The sequence below is a fragment of the Cibotium barometz genome, chromosome 36 (assembly GCF_041138505.1).
Source record: "Cibotium barometz isolate CiBa-2024 chromosome 36, ASM4113850v1, whole genome shotgun sequence".
NCBI lineage: Eukaryota > Viridiplantae > Streptophyta > Polypodiopsida > Cyatheales > Cibotiaceae > Cibotium > Cibotium barometz.
Window position 1 is genome coordinate 7,302,607 of NC_141081.1, and position 5,894 is coordinate 7,308,500.

The 5,894-nt window shown below is 46.8% G+C and overlaps 1 pseudogene; it reads left to right on the forward strand.

Moving 5' to 3' along the window:
* The first annotated feature begins 533 nt into the window (after nt 1–533).
* LOC147617451 (uncharacterized) lies at nt 534–4,016 on the forward strand (annotated as a pseudogene).
* Nucleotides 4,017–5,894: the final 1,878 nt, after the last annotated feature.

A 5,894-nucleotide genomic window follows, 5' to 3' on the forward strand; every position in this document is an offset into this window, starting at 1 on the left:
GGCTGAGAGATGGATCAAAGTCGCCAAGAAAGGGAAAGGTAAAGACACAACCCCCACTACTACTCCCACGCTTATCAACATGACGTTAGAGGAAGAGCAAAGGTGACGAATGCGTGCCTCACATGTGAGGGTTTCAGGCCTCAAAGATTGGGATAATGTTGAGGAGGAAGAGGTGAAAGAGCTCATAGGATTTAAGGGGATTGATACTCCGACTCACAAAAAAGCATGGAGTAGGCAAAAAGAGTGGGAGCAATGGGGAAACAACAAAGGAACGAGCTCTTATATTGCGCTTCCCCTCTATTGAGGTGAAGGAGGAGTTTTTGAAAAGGAGGCCTACTCTAAAAAAGACCGGCATTTTCCTTGGTGATGACCTTACTCTTTCACAGCTTGCCCACATGAAGGAAGTCATGCCAAAGATTAGGGCAACAAGAGAGAAGGGGAAGACGGCTTTCTATAGGGATGGAAGGGTGGTGATTGTAGAGCGACGCTCCGCATGACGGTGCGAGACCTATGGGACCAAGCTTAAGATAGCAGCTTGGAATTGTAATGGATCTCTTAGACTTGATGTGGGTGCTTTTGAGGATAGCTTTAGAGACAGAGACATAGTTTTCTACTCAGAGACTCAACAAGCCCCTGGTCAGTTGATGCCACATGTGATTGGGTACAGATGGGAGACAACTTGTCGAGTAGAGACGAGATCTACGCACAGGGGTAGAGGATCAGGAGGAGCAGCAGTCCTATTCAGGGAGGAACTACAGTCGCTCTTGCACATTGTTTAGAGAGATGACCAAGCTAGATACATGTGGGTGAGGCTGAGAGCCAAGACAGGCAGATTCTTTTACATTGCTATATGCTATTTTGCTCCCAGCACATTAGTCTATGCTGCACCTAGAGGGCAGTCCCCTTTCTCTGTGCTAGATGATGACATATGGGAGTTTTCTAGAGATGGCGACATCATCCTTCTTGGTGACTTCAATCCCGGACGGGTAATTCTCAAACAGTTTTATATGATACTTCAGAGGAGAGACTGAGAGAGTTGGATACCAGTGAGATGGGACTTGATAGACATTCACAGGATAAGGAGCATATAGAGTATGGGAGATACCTGACGGAGATGGGGATTGCACATGGACTGGCCATACTTAATGGCCTACAGAGACTTCCCACAGCAATTGGTTTCACTTGTTTTTCGCACAGACATGGGGCTAGCACAGTGGATTATGTCATGGCTCAGCTGAGCTTTATCTCTTGTATTGAGGACTTTATAGTTGGACCTGGGCCTGTCGGTGTAGTAGTGGATCATGCCCTTTTGACACTAACCATCTCCTTTCAGCTCAATACAGCCCAGACGCCACAGGTAGCAGCGCCTACTCGCTATACTTTTACCCCAAAGACTGACTCTGTATACAGAGTTGGGATTTACAGACACCTATGCAAAGAGATGCCGGGGAGGAGGTCACTTATATATTGACAGAGACATTGCATGATGCAGCAACAGCAGAGGCATACCCACATAATCAGCCTGGGCACATACGACAGTCAGGGAGCATGCCCCAGAACAATTGGTGAAACCGAACCGGACACCAAAGAGACAAATAAGTCAGCGCTTTCCAACAACAAAGCTGAAAGAAATTAAGGCACACAATGAGCCGGAACGGCCAGTCCCTCCCTCAAAACTTCTCTTTATTCATGGGAGAATTGTACATAGAATCACGGGCTATTGAATGTGAGACTTCCATACTGATGCAAGTGAAAAACAGCATTGCAAATAGGTGAATGTCGATCACGATTCTTGAAACCCTTTGTTCCTTCTCTCTACTCTCTCAAGTGCCCACACTCTCCTCCATTTGCTTACAATTGTCTCCCAAACGGAGAAGCCACAATCTTTGCAAGCATGTAGGACAAGAGAATGCCTACACTAGAGTAGATTGAACAAAGTCTTCACGATGAAAGCCTTTGAACGGCTGAATTCTTCAATTCCAACGCAATTCTTCACGATGAAAGCCTTCCATTGTTGGCACAGGTTAATGAAAGAGCTTTCCCATGATCTCTATCAAAGAGGGATGGCTGAGATTGAGAGAAAAACGCAGAAAAAACTGAGAATTCAGCAAGATAATGGACTGTTTTGATGAAAAACAGCCATATACATGAAGGAAAGTGGTCTAGGATGATGAAAAGAGGCTTCCCCAAGGTATATATGGCTATGGAAAGCTTCAAAGTGCAGAAAAGTGCTGAAAAACTCCCCCAAAAGTACTCTAGAAGCTCAAACTTGCAAATCCTCATATAAGTAAGTCTTTTTAGACTTGCCACATGTCAAAATTCTCATTTTAGTCAATAGATTTTAATTTTAGGCTTGGACATACAGTTTTGTCCACTCAAACTTTAAAAGTGTGTGTGGAAACACATTTATTAAGGTTTTAGATGAACATTGAGACACCCAAGGTTCTAATCCTAAGATTCCTCAACCCAGTGAAAAGGGATATACTTACCACAGCTGTTCACAAGCCACGAACACGTGTTAGCAAAAAGCACATATACGGTTTCAGGCGAACGTTCCCAATCCCGAAACTATTCACGGAATTCATGCAAGAAAAAAGCATACAAAAATTAAGCATGCAAACACAAATATGCTATGCAATGCAACATCAGTACTATGGATGGTCCTCGTTCATGAGCCTATGTCTAGAAAAAAAAAAAAATCTCATGCAAGTACACGATGGTACTAGACCCTGCGAAAAGTTAGTCCACAAGGCATTTCCGGGCATGTACATATGAGCACAAGTCCCAACAGAAAGCCAAGTCCACCGTTCCATGCATGAACTCTAGGTTTAAGACCCAACAGAACTTAAAGTCTAAGAACCATGAGGAATTGTCATTTTACTTTTCTTCAATGCAAGCACAATATTTGAACCACAAGTGCCATTTGGATGGTCAAAAAGGTGACAATTGGTATGATGAGGAGTGCAGAGAGACGAGAGCCCGGCTTCAGAGGGAGGTACTTGTGGTGGTCACCACTCAGAGACAGTCATGGATTGCCTTCCGGGCTTACTACGACGACGGAAGAAGCGAGCGTTCATTGCTCAGCTACAGCAGGATTTATACCAGTTATTTTTGAGTTGGGATGCAGGTGCGGCATGGCGACTCTTCCATGAGCACTCTCCCCCTCCAACCATCACTTCTACGGAGATTTGGGGTCAGAATGTAGCATCCCTTTACATAGTTCCTGGGCAGCCGCCTCTTCTAGATCCCCCAAAACCATGCCCACACACATGTACTTTCTTTACCCCCAAGATGGTAAAGAAGGCCATCGACAAGATGACGACCAGGAGAGCATATGATCATGATGGCTTAGTGGCAGAGCATTTTAAACATGCCAGAGATATACTTGCGGAGCCCCTAGCAATGATGTTCAACCGTGCCATGTGTGAGGGTCTACCTGAGACTTGGAGTTTGTCTACTATTGTACCTATCTTCAAGGCAGGGGACCCTATGGAGACCAATAACTACCACACTATCATGATTGGTCACACATTGGCATGGTTGTATGCATCCATTCTTGAATAGCAGCTGAGTAGATGGGCACAGAGAGAGAGGACATATGAGCAATGGGACAGACAGGTTTCAGGAGGGGTTCCTCTACTCTTGACCATAATCTGACACTCAAAGCCACTATTGAGGAGGGCAGATCACATGGGAGGCGGATCTATTGTAGCTTTGTGGATTTCCGCAAAGCATCTAACACAGTGGCCAGAGCCAGACTGCTGATGCGCAGATTGCAGAAGATGGGAGTGCCCACAGAGCTGATTTTGGGAATCATGGCTCTATACAGGTCAGTAGTGGGACATATACACACTCCAGAGGGAATATTTGATTTAGTTCACTCCACTATTATTCGAGCAGAGCTAACTGCTTCTCCCCTAGTGGTCGAGGCACTTACTAGATCAGTATCCCTTATGCATAGTTTACGGGACCTCCCCAGAGATAGATATGCCCGGCTAGCTCTCGAGTCCTCCTAATAGCTTGCATTGCATGGGGATATAGCATGCTAGTATACACCGATGACATCATGATTTCAGTTACATGGCTTTAGCATGGACAAATTGCCTCCCTTCCAGTACTCTCTAGATGCACCCTCTCTGACTCTCACACGGACAGAGATCACTAGACTCATCCGTCAAGACTTGACTCAGCTAGATGCTAGGAGGACATGTATACAGCCGACACAGGAGTTGGCACGAAGATGGCTTTCTATAGAGAGCATCTTCTCCAACTCACAAAGGACGGATTTGTGACTAGGCCCAGTTACATGGATACACACTTATCTCATGGGCTACGGTGTGCTATTGGCACATCTTCGCATCAGCTTGAGGTTGAGACTAGCAGATTTAGAGGCGTAGCAGCAGAGGCCAGGATATGTCACTAATGCCATAGAGAGCCAGAGACAGAGTTGCACTACATATGTCATTGCCCAGTATACTACGAGATACGTGGCCGATTGCCTGTTCAAAGAGGACTTTGGACCACTTTCTAGAGTCATGAGATACCAGGACCAGAGATGTCTTGGACTGTTTCTACTCGAGCTATGCAGACATAGAGAGAGTCTGCTGAGGAGATTAGAAGAGACAGTCTTAGAGGCAGATCACAGATTTCTTTAGGCCAGCCACCACTGGGCAACCAGAGGAGCAGTCGTCACAGCAAAGCTCAGATCTCACCCACACCAAAGGCACACTGGTTGATTGGGCGCTTGAGCTAGGGAGATCCACACGCCCGCCGAGCTTTTGAGGCATCCAGACAGCTGGCCAAGGCTGGACACACTGGATCTTGGTATGCACAGATGCTACAGTGGTTCTCACATCATGGGATAGACATTGAGCGGTTGCCACCTTTTCAGTATGATCAGTCTGCTCCACGGGGTTGCCTCTCTCTCAATGAGAGGAACAGAGTGATGAGACAGGACATATGGCAACACTACATACAGGAGACATGGACAGCACCAGAGAGCCCACTACCACCGAAGATGCTGTATTACAGAGACCACTTTATGAGCATCTCAGGGGATGGGTTTATACATCGACCGCGGTACATGGATGTATACATGCCACACAGCTCTCACGTTGCTATTGGATAGCTACGAGTCTCATCACATCAGCTAGAGATAGAGGCTGGGAGAGCGGCACGGGTTCCCAGAGCTGAGCGGATATGCAGATTGTGCCGCGAGGAGGTGGAGACTAAGGATCACTTTGTATGTAGATGTAGAGCCCACCAGGGGGTCAGAGATAGATATGCAGGATTGTTTGAGGAGCACTCTTCACTACATCAGTTGATGGAGGCCTCGGACCAGCCGACAGCTTGGCAGACTACTACTAGAGCTTCATAGTTCTCGAGAGAGACTCCTCCAGACACCCGCTCCCACTAGGGGTGGGAGACAGTCCCAGCTCACAGATTTCTTCCAGAGAGCTATGCTAGTGCCAGCTGATGTACCACGTGGGGTGACCGCACAGAGAGCAGAGGAATTGAGAGCCAGGAGGAGACCTAGACAGACTGGACATAGAGCACCCCGACTCCGTCACCGAGAGAGAGCAGCTATCCGAATGAGACACCAGATGGAGACACAGGAGAGGCTAGCTCGCTTTCACTCAGACTTAGGGTACATGTTCATGCCATTCACAGCCTCAGCATCGGCGATGTATGATATCTTATATCCCTCTTATGGCACTGGGATGGAGTTAGACATAGATCTGCATAGCATGCTTGTACTACCCCTTCAGCATATAGAGATGCATCTTGCCTTAGCACTCCATCCACATCCCCACCCCCCCTTATATTGTTTGTATATGGGCTCCACTGATCCATGATGATTCACAGTTGTATCCAGACACATGCACACTTTTTCT